Source organism: Trachemys scripta, chromosome 3 (assembly GCF_013100865.1).
Source record: "Trachemys scripta elegans isolate TJP31775 chromosome 3, CAS_Tse_1.0, whole genome shotgun sequence".
In the NCBI taxonomy this organism is placed as follows: Eukaryota; Metazoa; Chordata; order Testudines; family Emydidae; genus Trachemys; species Trachemys scripta.
Window position 1 is genome coordinate 169,630,596 of NC_048300.1, and position 17,082 is coordinate 169,647,677.

A 17,082-nucleotide genomic window follows, 5' to 3' on the forward strand; every position below is an offset into this window, starting at 1 on the left:
GTTGTATGTGAGATTGAAGGTAGGCATACTGACCGTATAGTCTACCTATCTCATTTGCTACAGAGAAGCTTAATCTTGCCTTGAGTATTCTAGGTGGTTTTGACACTTCCTGAGGGTATCCAGGGCTGTGAGGCACCTAACTATCACTTACTCTTAGTGTGAGGAAGTCTTGTCTGTGACTGCTGAGAGTCAATTCCCCAATTCCACCAGCCATGGGCAACACAAGCACTCCCCTCTAGGCTTAGAGGGGGAGGGATAGCTCAGTGGTTCAAGCATTGGCCTGCTAAGCCCAGGGTTGTGAGCTCAATCCTTGAGGGGGCTATTTAGGGAACTGGGGTAAAAATGTGTCTGGTGATTGGTCCTGCTTCAAGCAGGAGGTTGGACTAGATGACCTTCCTTTCAACCCTGATATTCTATGATTCTTATGCAGGCCCTATTCTCTCTTGACAGGTTAGCAACAGGCATACTCTGTCCTTTGAGTCCTCCAAGCCTGTCCCTGGTCAACTGGACACTTGCAGTATACACAGAACTGCTGCTTCCAAAGATAACAGTATATCCCAGCTTACCAGTTCCATGTTAGATCACTGCTCTGCTTAGCCCAGAGCATTTAGATATGTTTACAGTGAAAACATGTAGATGTTGATTTAACAAAGCACAAATTCAAGTAATGGCGAGTAGAAGTATTGGAAACAGATGGTTATATATAAAATCATAACATACATTCTACACCCTAGACTTAATTAACTAGATATTCTCATGCCTTGTAGATAATGCTTACACAAAGTCCTTTTCAGTGTTTTACAGCCAGGCTGGTGTGATCCTCCTTTCATAGGACAAACAGCTGGTAGCTTATCTCCTCAGTGTGTCTCTTTGTCCCCTCTAGATATACCAGTATCATCCTTTGTCTTCTTTCATAAACAGGACACCCCTCTGCTGACAATGAAACCTATAAGAGAAAAACAAACACAAAACAAAACAATCTTTCAACTGGGATCTGTCTCAGTGTGCAAATTGGCATCCATTGTGAGGCATACAGTACCCAGCACACATGTGGCAAAAAGGGAAAGATAAGTGTCTGTTACCTCCTGCCTGAAATGAACATGTCTGAGATTGCATCTCCTGCTAACCTGACTTAATTCCCAGAGCTTAAGAACATGTTTTTTAGTGTAGATACATAATTCCTTAAATATTATCCATCCATATATTTCACAATGATTATGATGACCAGTGGGCTCTTGGTAGAGACCTGACATGCTTTGGTGAATTATTATGCATATAGTGGACTCTGGGGATCACTGTAAAACCCTGTACACCCCTATGCCCTCTGCCAGTTGGCACCAAATGGTCCCTGGCTCACAGTGGTATTATATCTTCTCATTACTTTTTAACCACAAGAGCCACCAAATATATACTGTGTAAAACATTATTTGCAGGTTTGAAATTATGTAGAATAGATAAAGTTTAAAAGTGTGCGCCTTTGACATACATGGAAGACATATGACAAAAGGAGTTGGAACTGAGCATCAATCATGATAAATCAGGTTTGGTTTCATCATTTTGATATGAATTGTTTTCTTACTGGGCACAGCATGGTATGGAGCTGTTCAGAGCCTTTCTCAAGAATGCCTTCTGGACTTTAAATCTCTTCCTAACACTCCAGAATTTGATTTTTTTTTAAATGAAGTACAATTGTATTCATTTAGCCATAATTTCCCTTTCCCAAGCAATATGCTGAAGAGGAGAGAATGAGGCAGGGCTTAGTCACACCCCAAATACCTTGGACAGTATGGGAGACACCTCTCAGACTTTCAGTTTCTATCTTCTCTCTCAGCCAAAAGTCATTCTATAGCTAGGACTTAGTGCAGTGCATTGTAGTAGTGTCTGGCAAGAAATAAGTCTAAATACTGCCCTCATGTCCATACTCCCATCTGCCAGAACACAGTTCCTGCACTGACAAACAATATCTATCTTGCAAAGATACCAGTCCAGTTTTTTGGTCTTTCCTTCTGTCATCAAACTCTTCTGCTAAGGTAATTTTCTTTTCCTGTGTTTTGATCATATCTTCACTGCCACTCCCACTTCCTGAATCTCTGCATAGGCTTTCCATTTTCTTCTACAAACCTTTAGAGCGGCATATACTTTCAAAAGTATCCATTCCCATGCCCACGCCTACTTTGCTGTCCTCATCCCCTACTCTCTACTTTCTTCCCAGGCTTCTTTTGTGATTGCAGCTTATGTCTCTGTCACCCACTCCCAACATGCTACTGCTTGTGCTTGGAAAAGCCTCCTGATTTAGCACTTAAGAACTATGGGCAGAACACTGCTTTTGAGTTAAAAAACTGTGGCATTTTGCTGAGGATTTTTTTGGAGAAATTGGAAAAGAAAGTCATGACATTGAAATGTGTGAAACCTTGAATTTTAATATTTTTGGAATTTTGTTGCAAGTGTTTCGCACAACCCTGGTTCATGGAAAGGGAAGCATGAAAACCTATTTTTGGTTGATTACTGTACTGAGGCTAAATCCTGCAGTCCTTGTTCTGTGAGGCCTCCTCTGAAGTTCAGGGAGTAAAGATTTGCAGGATTTGACTCTTGTTCTTTAGCTGCTAGAACAAAAGCAGTTTGAACAAAAACAGGACACTGGATCCAAGGCATTTCAGCACATATAAAGCCCCTGTAAATTNACCCTCCACCAATAGAAGTCGGTCCAGTAAAAAATATTGCCTCACCTACCTTGACCTTTTTAATAGGGAGAGGCAGTAGTCTGTGATCAACTTCCATAAGAGCCCTATTTTAGACTCCCTGTTTAACTTTGTTTTGAAAAATATGTTTGGCTTGAAACATACCAGATTACTCTGAAGACGAAGGAGAATTTTATGCAAAGTTTTTAAAGACAATTGGATATTTACCTTGATTTCTCCTTTGCCTAAGGTTTCTTTGTTTCCCTCACTCTCAGAAACAGCATGTTTATTACTCCTTCAAACTTTTCATGGAATTTAGATAGGCATTTTATAAATGCTGGTAGATTACATTCTTACATTGGCATTGGCTCTTACAACAGGAAGTTTCCAAGGGCAGGAATAGTTAAATGTTTAGGAAACTGGAGTTATCTGAAAATGAGACAAAATTCCCCATTACGGGAGCTGACAGAAAAAAGAAAAAGGCAGACAGAATATATTCATGACTACTGTCATGAACAAATTCTTTTTTCCAACTAAAGCAAAAGTATTGGGTGATGTATTGGTGATATACAATGGGCTTTTATTGAGGAGTGCTTTCCACCAGCCCTACAGATGTACTCTGGTGATGTATTGCTACTAGACAGTACGTTTTCACTGACAGATTCTTTCTGCAATAATTTCAAAGCTACTAGGAGAATATGAATTTTAGTTTCCCGTTGTTAGCTGGGCCAGCTCTGCTTATTCTTGTAATTTAACAATGTGGTGTGACCTATTCAATCCCATTCCGTTAGCATATACAAAACCATGGGCCAGTTCCCCAGTTGGTGTCAATCAATGTAGCTCCATGGCCTACCGGGGAACTGTTAATAGCAGCTTAGGACCATGTTCCCATTTCTTCATTTGGCTACACAAAAGAAAAAGTGGAAGATATTTTAAAAAATTTTTGGGAAATTCCAAAATGAAACAAAACTTTGGTTAAAGTAAAACCAATAATACTCCTGAGAGACAACAATATATTTAGCTGTCACATAATTGACAAAATCCAGGCATGTTAAAGCAAGGAAATTAATAATTAAGGAGTAAGAATCTCAAAATCTATACAGTGCCTCTATAATAAACATAAAGGCATTCGTCTTAGTAGATACAAAACAGCATGTGGACAAAGTAAGATTTGCCTATTCATATACTATAGCAAGGAACATCAATATAAGAAACTAGATAGATGGCCTTAAATATTTGTTTCCTTGCTTTTGAGTGCTTGGGGTTTTGTAAATGATCTGATAAAAGGAAGTCCATTGTTGTCACTTAGCAACCTTTATTGTTTTTTGAAAGAAAGGTGGGTTTTAAAAGTATATTTGTGTGTGTACATATGCATGCACATACATACATATGGGAGGGAGACATTAAATTATTTTGCCTTGGGTGCCAATGTACTATCCCTTGAGATGGTTTGGCTCATCATACTAACAGTTTTAATAAACATTGCTTTCCATATTCTGTACATATTCTTGCCCTTTGTTTTGGTTCATGCAACTCTTAGTAGAAGCTCTAAAGCACACAGCTATTCTCTGCTCAGATATCTCCTTTTGAGATGTTGTCCGTTACACCTTGGGGTTTCTGAAGGGCAGATCTCTCTGATTAGCTTCCCTGCTGAGCCTTATCAGGGCTTTTGTTGTTAAACTGAGTTTATTTCTCTTTGGTTTGAGACAGTCTCTCCTTAATTGGCAGTTTTGTATTTATAGGCTTCCTAAGTTGACTGACCTCTTGTTTCTCATGTAGCAATGTCAAGAATCAGACATTGTTGCTGACTAGAGGCCAGAAATTTAGACCTGCAGCTCATTTTTCTCATAGGCAGGTTGGGCACAGTGTAACAGTGGATGAAATTCCATCTAGTGACCATACTGAGTGCTTCCTTTCAGAAAATGTCATGTTCAGAGACTCCTGGCTCCAGCAGTCTCATGTTGGCCTCATTTTGGGCACAGTAACAACATGCCAAGGAGAAAAAAAGAATTTCAATTTAAGCAATTACACAAGACAAGCAGCAAAGCAATTAAGGCCTCTGGGAGTTGAGTCTGTTTATAGATCAGCCTCTTCCTCAAATCCAGGGGTGCATGAACAGCAATTTACCAGCACAACACAAAATCTAGTTGCACAACTGTGATGGGATGTTCACCCCACACCAGCCCTGAAGGTGTTATGGTGGCACAGATAGGGCCAATTGGTCTTATGGGCCACACCTGGTGGCCTGGTCTTATGGACCACACCTGGTGGAGAGTCTAGGTTGACTGAAAATGATTAATGTCTGATAAATCCCAGCTTGAGGGGGCAGGAGGAAAGCTGGCTAAGGTATAAAGCCAGGAATTTTGGAACAGAAAAAAAGGGCTGCAGTATGGAAGCCAGCAGTTGCTCTGTGGGCTTAGAATGGGAAAAGGAGGAAGCCCAGGGAGGAAGGCCTGGGATCCTGGCCCTGAGGGAAGGGTTTACCCAGAAGGGTGAAGAAGAAAGCCTGTGGGAGGAGCAGTAGGAATCAGCCCAGGGAAAGAGCAGCTAGGTCAGAGATTGTGTAGACCTTTGCTGTTGATTGTAGGATCCCTGGGTTGGAACCAGGAGTAGTGGTTCCTAGCAGCTACTGGTGCAGTAGTATAGTTTTGAATTGGAGGATTCCAGGAGTAATACCCAAACAGCCAGACTGGTGAGACTTTGAAACCCTAGAAAGGGAAAACTATAGTGACCTGGCTAGAGGGCCAACCTAGGAAGAGGGAACATTCTGAATCATGGAGTGAGAGGCCACGGGGTGAGCGAATGACAGAAGAGAGTGCCACACCAGATGAGAGCTGTTTCCTCAGACACAGCTATGAGGTGGCACCCCTGTGGTGAATGTACCACATGATGACAACAACAATACAAAAGGATGTGGAAACCATTGCTCACAAACCAAAGCAATCCCAACTTCAAATGGCTACCCTACAGAATACCAAAAAGTACCCGTGCCTTGGTGACTGAATGTGTAATATTCCCATTTGTTATGTGTGACATAATGCGATCTCTGCTCAATATCACAGAAGAAGACTGACATAAGTGTAACGAATATATAAAACCTTCCATGTCTATGATGTTTGAGATCTCAATTCCTGGCCCTATGGAGAAGAAGCCTGGAAGTTCTGTGGCAATCTCAGATAACCTCAAAATGTAGGTTTTTATGGAATCATGTATGCAGATGAATAATATGCTCAGGGAAGTGTTCCTTGTCTTATTTAATTTGATATTAAAGTCAATTTATTTTACTCTTCCTCTAAATGTCCAGTTTAGTCAGTGGGCTGTAGATTTTTGTACTGATGACCAACTGTATTCTAGATATTTCTGGAGGAAAGCAGGAGACTTAGGAAGCAGTATAGAGGATTATAGGGGATTTTGGTTTCTGATAAGCCTTGGAGTGAGGGCTACAATTGTGGGATACACAAGGTACTTAAGCATATGCCTAACTTTAAACACGAGTTCTCCCATTGACTTCAGAAGGCCTTAAGCATTAATATTAACTATTTAACTGCTGATCATTTTAGGGAAAACATTCAGCTAAACACAAATCCAATGAAGGTTGTAGCATTTTTCTAACATATTGCATTCAGGCTGGTGAAGGGAAAGACATGTCCCATAGATGCTTTTTGGCTGTGTCATGTCAGTTGTACTTCATAGAATCTCAGGGTTGGAAGGGACCTCAGGAGGTCATTCTGTCTGAGGTCAAACATATGGTATGTTACATACCCTAGCTTTTACCTCAGAGCCAAAAAAGGCAGCTGTGTAACATGGCTTTCATTTTAATAATAAGCATAAAACATGCCACAAAATGACACATACCTCCTTTCATATTTGAGGTAAACAGCCTTTGGATTTTCCTACCCCCGGAGTCAAATTCTACTAGCAATTCTACCAGTGTACATCCCAAGTAGCCCAGTTATCTTTAATTGGGTAACTTTGGATTCATGCTGGTATAACTAAGGGCTGGTTTACACTAACACTGTAAGATGATCTAAATTACGCCAGTTCAGTTACGTAAGTTATGTAACTGAAGTTGATGTAACTTAGGTCCACTTACAGCAGTGTCTACACTCGCTATGTCAACAGGAGACGCTCTCCAGTTGACATAGCTTCTGCCTCTCGGGGAGGTGGAGTACAGAGGTTGACAGGAGAGCACTCTCCCATCGACTTAGCTTGTCTTCATCAGAATTTGGCCATGATCGGCCAAAGCAATTAACAAAACTCCTTCTTAATTTAAAAATACACAGATAAATAGCCAGTCACTGTAGTAATCTTTAGTAAACATGCCCAGTTCATCCTAAACAGCTGACATTCCGTTTTTATTTTTCTTTAAAGTTCAAAACTCTGAGTATCATGAAAACCCATAGATCATGAAGTTTCATAGCAAAAAAGTTCCTTAAAAAATGTGATATTTGGTCTGTGTGAGCGGGCACCTAAGTCACATGGTATATTTACTGTTGTCTCACCGGATAACTTAACCTTTGCAAAAGAAAGGAAGCATTGTCCAGTGGTTGAGGTGCTTGCCTTGGACTCAGTGGTAAGAAGATAAGCAGGGACAGGAAATTATAGGAATCATTTTCTCTCCTCTTTTTTACTAGAAAGTACTATGTTTGCAAGAACTATTCAACGAACAACAAACAAATCCATAAAGATCATGATCAGTTCATGGATAACTCATTAACTGAAAAAAGTGCCAAATATAACTAACAAATTGTTTGCAACAAATAGAGCTAGTTAAACCAGCATCAGTTTACTTAATGTGCTTGCGTTCTAATGCTTCCCCAGGGACCTCTGTGAAAATAATGATTCCCACAAGCTCTCTCGTTCAGTTTGAGGAGACACTCAGATGTTACAGTGACGGGTGCAGTACAATAGCCTTACTAAAACAGAAGAAATTACTGCTGTTTATCAGTTAATCCATAACAAATCTGCAGTAATGTCATGTGAACTGGTTTTCATTTATTCCAGTGTCAGAATGGTAGAATGTGATTTAGTGGTACATAATGCTGAAAATGCTCCCCTTTGAGGATTTGCTAACCCCAACATAAGAGGTGAGAATCTGTAGAAGAACACTTTTAGGAGTATGGCATAATCCCTTGAGATTCATTCCTCAAATCTGTTGGTATAATCTAGGGCTTAATATAAGAAATCAATAGATAAATTTTAAATGTACAAAGTATGTGCGTAAAGTGACTGATACCAGTTTAGTGAAGTGCTACAGAGAAATTTGCATTGTAATCTTTGTATGCAAGATGCTAAAGAGCAATGAGGATGGAGGAAGAATTGAACACTGATGGTATAAGTGTGAGGAATAAATGAACTGGTTCTTGTATTATGCTTAACATGTTACACTTGCATTGAAGTTTTCCTTTCATTTCCAATCTATGCAGATTACATATATGCAACAAGTTCCCTTTTCTCTTCAAAATTTGATATGAAGAAAAATCTTTGTCTTTAATTCAGACTCACTCCAGTTACTTCTTTAAAAAGGAAGGACATTTTTCACCAATAAAAACATTTCACAAAGAAATAATGTTAATGTAGGGAAATAAAAAGTCTAGCACATCTCCAAGTGTCTTGTGATGCTTGGATTGTTAAAGTAATCACCCTCCTACCAAATGAATGGTGAACTAATGATTAGAGATGTGTGCAGTAACCCACAAATAATTCCTACATATACTCTCTACTAAAAAGCTTCTTCTGTGGATGACCCAGAAATAATTGCTAGGCCACAAATTTCATGTAAAAACCAGTGCAGAAGTTACTGTTGTCCTTGAACAGCTTTAACCCAGCACCAGCCCTTTTAGAAAGATGGAGTTTATTCCCACTCAGTGCACAGGAGACTTATATTCATTGGCAGTGGAGACAGTTGAAAAATAGTTTCCTTTAGGCCTTGCAGTACATTCTTTCACCTCTTGTCCTAAACAAATGTGTACAGTCACTGTACATAGTTATACAGGTGTTCATTCTTTATTGATATGCATAATATTATGTACTGCTATAGAAACATAAAATCATGCTGTTTCCTAGCATGAGGAATCTCCAGGGCCTTCTGAAAGCACTGCCTTTTCACTCCAATTACAGAAACTTTTCATGTACTGAGATGAGACTGAACATCTCTATCTAGCATCAGACTAGCTTGCCTTTTTGTTCTGGGCAGTCACTAATTTTTTGAGACTGTTCTCTACAGAGAAGTTTGTACACTCAGCCATGAAAAGATAAGCAGAGCTGAGCTGATGGGTCTCATCCACAGTTGAGTGGAGTGAGGCACGACCAGCAATGGGGCTGCCATGTGCTCAGGACAGAAAGAGAATTTGAACACAGAATGGAATATCATATGACGAATGAATGAAGATTTGACTTCAACTTCTTTTTTGGCTTGACCCAATCTTTGTGCTATGTTTCCTGGGATAAAAGAAGTAGGAATTCATCTCTTGCTAGTCCCCGTCACATCAGCTACAGTTGAGCGTTCTTTTTCATCATTGAATAGAATTTTGTGTTCTGAAAGAAGTCACCTTCTGCCTGATCATGTGAATGAACTAATGAGCATATCAATTGAAGGAATGGAAGTACTGGACACATAAGAAGCCACCAAAGATGAATGCATTGCATTCAAGAAGTTCATTAACAGAGTTGTGCAAAATTATAACAAGAAACCAAGAAGGAGGTAGATGTAGTGCTTCATAAAATGCTTGAGTAGCCAACTTTAATTTGTGTGATGCTTTTAAGACATGAGTTAAATCTAATAAAATGGTCATGTAACACTTTTCAGTTTTTACTATGGTGCCATACAGCCCACCTTCACCCTCACAGTCTCATCCCTGATCAGCCCTGACCCCCTCCCCCCATAAATTCGAACACCCCTCCCCCCCCCAATTTCAATTCCTGCGGAAAACACTGGGTGCAAAGGTGGCTTTGAAGGCTACTCTGCTTTGCATCAGGCACTCTAATGGCTGCTTTAATTGGTGCTGTCTGCCAACGACCCCAAGGAGCTGTTACAGCAGCCAAGCATTACCAGAGTGTATGTAATCCCCAAACAGGCCTTACATCACAGGTCCTCCAAAGGGCTACACCAGCTTCTCTATCTGTAGTGCCAGGCAGGAATAAAATGATTTAGTGAATAGACTGGGGCAGGAGGACAAAGATAATTCTCTGGCCTCCATTCTGGGGGTGGGAAATGGAGTCAGGAGTCAACAGGTATTTCTGTGACACAGCAGTCAACTGAAGGCTGGTTCCACTCCTTAGTTTTCCCCCTCCATTCCAGATATCATCTCTCTTTCCCCCTGGGAACAAGCCTCTGCCCCTCCCTCACCATCCACTTAAATGAATTTGGGAGTATGGTCAGTTAACTTCTATGTCCATGTGAACCTGGCTTGCCACAGTGAAAAACCAGTTTCTTTAGCTTGTGTTGAATCTGGAGCGCAAATGATATTGGTGAGGGGTTTAATGTTCCTGTATGGGGTGCTTCATGCCAAAGTGATCCTGATGTGCTTAAGGAGACTTACAATTCTGGGAATTTGAATGTATACTTGGTACTAGGAACAATACGTTTTGTTGAGTGTAGCTGATTAGAGCAAGTTTGGTTTTTATTAACCAGGAGGGAAAAGTGGTGATAAGCTTCAATATGGGACCCATATGCGCATAAGTCTAAAATGAATGACACGTTGTCAGATGAAGTGGGCTTATTTAACAGCTGTCTACACACATTCATTTTATATGTTAATCTAATTTTCTGATGAAAGGAGAATAGTTTAAATTGGCTGGCTCAGCCTTCTCACAAATCCATGTCAGAAGCCATCCTGTGGACTCAATTTCCTGGTTCAGCTGGGTGTGTTTGTACATGGCCAGCTCCACAGAGGCACTTGACAAAGGACAGCAGTAACCAATTCACAGGTGGTTCTAATAACTTCAATTAAAATGCAGTGCAAAGGCAGCTGGGCAGGTCTCAAACACACCTTGTTTCTTCAAAGTTCTGGGCAAGATGCCTGAATATCCTATAACTGAAAGTGCCAATGCCAGTGCCTCAGCTGTGTGGACAATATGAAGGCCTGTAAGGTACCTTGTTTGCTTGTGCCAAGCAGTCAACTCCTTCACATCTTAACTGTGTTGGCCTTTGTTCCTGATTGGAGGGAGATGAAACATTTTCAAAACACTGATAAAATTAGTTTTGTCCACCAGCAATTTACCTGTTAAATTCAGTAGAAGATGCTGTGTATAGATTCCTGTACTTTATTGCCAGCTGAATAAGTTCAAAACATTTTTGGGATATGCTGTAGGAATGAAATCTCCATGTAAAAGTCCATACTAAGTGCACTGATAATAGCAGGCAGACCTGCACTCCTAATATTTGTTTTGAATGATGGCAGGTTGTCGGGTACATATGACAGGAGTGAACATGCATGAGTATAGTTCAGAGTAAATAGAAAATATTATGGACATACAGAGATGAGACCCTTGCTAGTGTGTATCAGTATGTCTTGGCTTCAGTGAGGCTATGCTGATTTATACCCGCTGAGGATCTGACCCATTATTTTTATACATTATAAATTACCTTTGCTGCTCACACATTTTGCTTCATTTTGCCACTCTTGAGTTATTAAAGGCCCTCAGTAAATTGTGGTAATAAATAACATAGTCATATTCAGCCTTTTGAACATCCTTCATATGCAAAGTAATGTTTTAGAAACAAATATAATCCCCTAAGAAAGAGTATAGGCTTTATTTTAAAAAAAGGGAAAATCCCACAACAAAGGAAAGTAGCTACATTATTTAAAACACAAAAGAACCAGTTATCTGCAGGATAGTAACCAGTCAGCCCTTTTTCTACTACATGGGGAATATATGGGCTCTAGTTGGCAAACAGGCTCTTTCTATCAGGGTTAATTACCTGGACTGCTATAAATTAGATAGGGTTTGCTTGTAATGTGCCTTTTATGTCTAAACAGGGGATTAAGGGAGAGTAAGAACCCCTTTTACATCCCTGTGTGGGCTATCCAGACTGAATCCTAGCAGGTAGGAGTGTGTGCTGTGTACCTGTTACACACTTCTGGGGCAGGTGGATCTTGGCTCCATCTCCACCCCTTCCCAATACACCGGTCAGCATAGCTGAGCTGGCATGGGGGAGTTGTAATTGGGTGTTGGCAGAGGCCAGTAGCAAATTACTAGACACACACATACATATGAAACAAGAGGGAAGAAGGGGGGAACTGTGTTTCTGAGGCCCAATGCCTCCTAAGGCTGTTCCTTGCAAGGTTTTTCTTTCACACCAGCCCTCGCACAGGGCTGTGCCTAAAGCCACGATCTAGCCCATAGTTATTTTGCAGTTAAACCTGTTGATCTAATTCTTTTTCATCTAAAATTCCTCCATTCATATTAGTTATTTATTTGTATTCTGCTCAAAAGTGTTCTACATGATTTTACAGACATAGAAAAAGACAGGCTTCTACCTCAGAGATTACATTCCTAGCAGGCAACAAACTGTACTGAAAAGAAGGAAACGCAACAGCTCCCATGTTCCTTCTAATTCTTACCATTGCCTGTGTATCTTTATTATTTATCCCCCTGCATAAACAAACAGTTCGTCGTTCTGATGACAGTGTGCTGGGGGTAGACTCCTGGGGTTGTCAAGATGTCTACAATCTCTTGCTGCTGCTACTGCTCTGGAGTCTTCTATATTTAATCCCAAGAAGGTGGTGTTTGCTGTCATTAAGACTGGAACACAATAAGGTAGGCTGGTATAAACCTGCAGGTTATATCCTCCAATGTGAATCATTCCCAAGAGCCCTCCCAATTATCTGGAATGCTTTCTATCTGAATAGTTTCAAATTCTCGAAACAGGTAGAACTACAAGAATCTCTTACCCACATCTGGATGCATTCTGGCCATGGCCCTGTTCTTAATGGTGAAATGTCTCTTTGACTTGCAAGGTGTTAGAATTTGGCCAGGACAACGAGGCTTTCTGCCTACCTAGAAAAGCATTTCCATGGGATGAGTTATTCTTCACTTCCTGTCCTACTCTGTAGTGTAGAGTTGCTGTCAGCCAGGGCCGGCTCCAGGCACCAGCCCACCAAGCTTGTGCTTGGGGCGGCACCTGGAGGGGGGGGGCGCGGTGCTCCGGCTCCGGCTCCGGCCGCCCCCCGGGGAGAGCGGAGCCCCGGCCGGGGCTTGCCGCCCTCCCCCCAGGGCTCCGGCCGCCCTCCCCTGCCGCGCTGGGGGGGTAGGGGTGGGCGGCTGGAGGCTTTTTTGCCTGGGGCGGCAAAAAAGCCAGAGCCGGCCCTGCTGTCAGCTGTTCAACAGTTACATTTCAGTGGTGTTTGAAGTGAGCTGTCTATGATTTAGACTAGTGGTTCTAAACTTTTCCAGAGCATTGTACCCCTTTCAAGAGTTGTATTTGTCTTGCATACCCCCAAGTTTCACCTCACTTAAAAACTACTTGCTTACAAAGTCAGACAAAAAATACATAAGTGTCACAGCACCCTATTACTGAAAAATTGCTACTTTCTCATTTTTACCATATAATTATATAATAAATCAATTGGAATATAAATATTGTACTTACATTTCAGTGTACAGTATATATAGCAGGTCATTATCTGTATGAAATTTTGGTTTGTACTGACTTCACTAGTGCTTTTTATGTAGCCTTTGGTAAAACTAGGCAAATATCTAGATAAGTTTATGTACCCCCTGGAAAAGACCTTTGTGTACCCCCAGGGGTACACATATACCTGGTTGAGAACCACTGATTCAGATGGTCTATGATTCAGATTCAGTAATTAAACGGTTTAGCTTTTAAAAGAGTTTTAGGAGCTGTTCATTTCCCCTTTCAGTTTGATTTTTCCGTTCCTTTGTCATCATTTCAGGGTCTGATCCAAAGCCCACTGAAATCAAGGGGAGTCTTTTCATTTACCACAATGGAAATTAGATCAGGCCTATAAATCTCAAGCTATATTTGTTCACTTATCAAATTACTTTTTCTCTGCCTATTACTACTGTTCTAGTCATGATATCTTCCATGAACGTGAACCAAAATTCACAGAATACGTAATGGACATATTTTCTCCTGTTGTTCCCACCGTTCTTTGACAGTGAGTACAGAATTCACCTTCTGGTCACTTTCACGACCTGATCCAAAACACGGTGATTTCAATGAGTCTTGCCATTGACTATGGATTTTGGACCAGGCACATAAGGTGGATTACTGATTAGATGGTGGGACACTGTATGCAGGGACATGACCAGGCTGGGCTTAATGGAGAAACAAATCATGGACAGGAATGAATGGGGATGCTATACTGCTCCCCATGTCTGTAAAATTGCTTTGGGATGAGAAGACATAAACTGAGCTTCTTGATTGCTGTTTTTGACCTATTCTTAAGTGCATATTAATAAAATGTAGAGCCAATCAGCTCTGTTAACTTTACCAGCCTATTTTTATAATGGTGCATCTGGCTTAGAACTTGGCTCAATCAATCAGGGTTTGAAGATTTCCCTGGTCATTTTGTAATACCTATGTGAAATCAGCTAAACTATCTTATTTCATTTCCTTGCTGATTAGTACATTTGAGGCACGTTATGATTTGAGTTTGACTGAGTTACATGGCTAGAAATAGCTCTCGTTTTCATCGGTGTCACAATGTATATTCTCTAGATTATTAGCACAACATACTGCATTTTGTTACTCAGATGGGATTTTCTCTCCTCTTTAGTGCAGGCTACATTTATTTAGTATATTATTGTTTGCCTTTCTTTATGTGCTACTCGAGATACAATTAGAATTCAGCATTAGCTGCATTATTAGTGCTCTCTGGTAGACAAACTAAATAGCCTATAAATGTGATGTATGGCTGTCTTTTTTTTTTTTCTTCCAAAAATGTATTGCACAAAGTATTTTCCATTAATTTGTATTTAGTGGTATCTTAAACATTTCACATCTTTACTCACAATATTTGAAAAATGGATACAACAGTTCCAAAATAAAAGTTCACCCTTTTCAGGATTGATTTTTAAACTCATTCTGTAATTAAGTTAATCCTTAGTGGCATTTGAATGCTAAATCTAATTACATAATTAGACATCTGGATTATTAACTGATCCATGATGACATAACAAATGCATCCTTTGAATTTCACTGTCTCTGTACTTTGATCTACAAGTTACTTAGAGAATGTTCTGTGTAACAACCTAAATTTCAAGAGCTTAATTGTAGTGAATTTGCAAAGTTCAGGTAGTATTTGAGTGATACAAGATATGATTTACTTAATCAGCTGTTAACTAGCTTCAAATTTTGGCACTTTCAGTACAGAAATTCTATTTCTTGGACACACACTACAATGCAATAAATTTAACTTTGTATTTTAACTGTCATTATGTCAAAATGCTTTCTGGAGTTAATAGATTCATAAAGTCCAAGGCCAAATGGGACCATTGTGATCATCCAGTCTGACCTCATGTATAGCACAGGCCATAGAACTTCCCCAAAATGATTCCTAGAGCGTATATTTTTAGAATCATGTATTTTTGAAAACCATCCAATCTTGATTTAAAAAATTGCCAGTGGTGCAACCACAACCCTTGGCAAATTGTTCCAATAATTTATTACCATCACTGTTAAATTATGCCTCATTTCAAGTCTGAGTTTGTCTAGCTTTATACCTCTCTCTGCTAGATTGAAGAGCCCATTATCAAATATTTGTTTCCCATGTAGGTACTTATAGACTGTGATCAAGTCACCCCTTAACCCTTTTTAAACTAAATTTATTTGACCTCCTTAAGTCTGACATGCTTTCTAATCCTATAATCATTCTCAAGGCTCTTCTCTGAACCCTTTCCAATTTATTAACAGCCTCCTTGAATTGTGGACATCAGAACTCGACACAGTATTCCAGTAGTGGTGAATGCCGGTGCCAAATAGAGGTAAAATAATCCCTATTCCTACTTGAGATTCTTCTGTTTCTGCATCCATTTATCACATTAGCCCTTTTGGCCATAGTGTCAAACTGGAAAGTCATGTTCAGCTGATTATTCACCAGGACCCTCAAATCTTTTTCAAAGTCACAGCTTCCCAGGACAGAGTTCCCATCCTGTCAGCATGTCCTAGATATGTACATTTACACTTACTGTTTTGCATGCCCACAATTTACCAAGCAATCCAGATCATGCTAGGTCAGTGATCTGTCTTCTTCATTATTTATCATTCCCCCAGTTTTTGTGTCTTATGCAAACCTAATCAGTCATTTTGTTTTTCTTCCAGTGTCAGTAATGTTAAATGACATAGGTCAAAAGACCAATCCCTGCAGGACCCCACTAGATATAACCCACTTGATGAGTCACTGTTTACAACTACATTTTGAGATCTATCAGTTAGCCAGTTTTTAATCCATGTTAAATAGTAGTTACATAACAGAGAAATTAAGAAAGATAGGCAAGGGTGAAAAGATATTGTCAATTGAGATTGAGGAATAGATGGAGAGCTGAAGAGGCAGGGAGATATAGAGGGGCTATTTCTCATATCAAAAGAGTAATAACGTAGTTTGTGGTGACAGAGAAAGAAGCGCTAGATGAGCAGCATGGGGTCAGAGAGGCACGTAGAGAGTATCTCCATTAGGTAGGCTGCATTTTAAAACAAAGGACACTTTACCAGTATCCTGTGATGACTGGGAATCAGTGGGGTTGTTAGAGGGGATTGTTATTCCTTATGGATCTAATCAGACATTTTATTTTTATATAAACACACAAATGTTTAACTTATAACAAAAATAAGTATTGAAGGTGTGAGCCTGAGCCCACTGAAAGCACTGCCAAAGTTCCCATTGACTTCAGTTATCTAGGATTCTAATAGAAAATCTGTATTTTTTCTCTTATGCAACAGAGAATTAGATTTGTTTATGATTTGAAGTCCTTAGCCAGCATAACTTCTATGCAGACATCTGGTGCACTAACCTCAGGAGGCCATGCAGGCAAGGGCTGCCCAGTCACTTACCTGTAGTGGGCTTTACTGGTCTGAGGATGAAATGGTGGCCAGCTGCAAAAGGCTAAAACAAAAACTTCAGCTTTACCCTGTGGACTTTAAGACTTTCCTACCACTAGGCGCTAGTCTACACTACTCACCCGGATCGGCAGGTAGAAATTGATCTCTCGGGGATCGATTTATCGCGTCTCATGTAGACGGATAAATCGGTCCCCGAATCGACGCGCGTACTCCCACCTCGTCAGGAGGAGTAAGCGCTGTCGACGGGGGAGCTGTGGCGGTCGATTTGCTGCTGTCCTCACAGCGGGGTAAGTCGAATAGGATACGTCGAATTCAGCTAGACTATTCGCGTAGCTGAATTTGCGTATCTTAAATCAATTCCCCCCCCCCCCCAGTGTA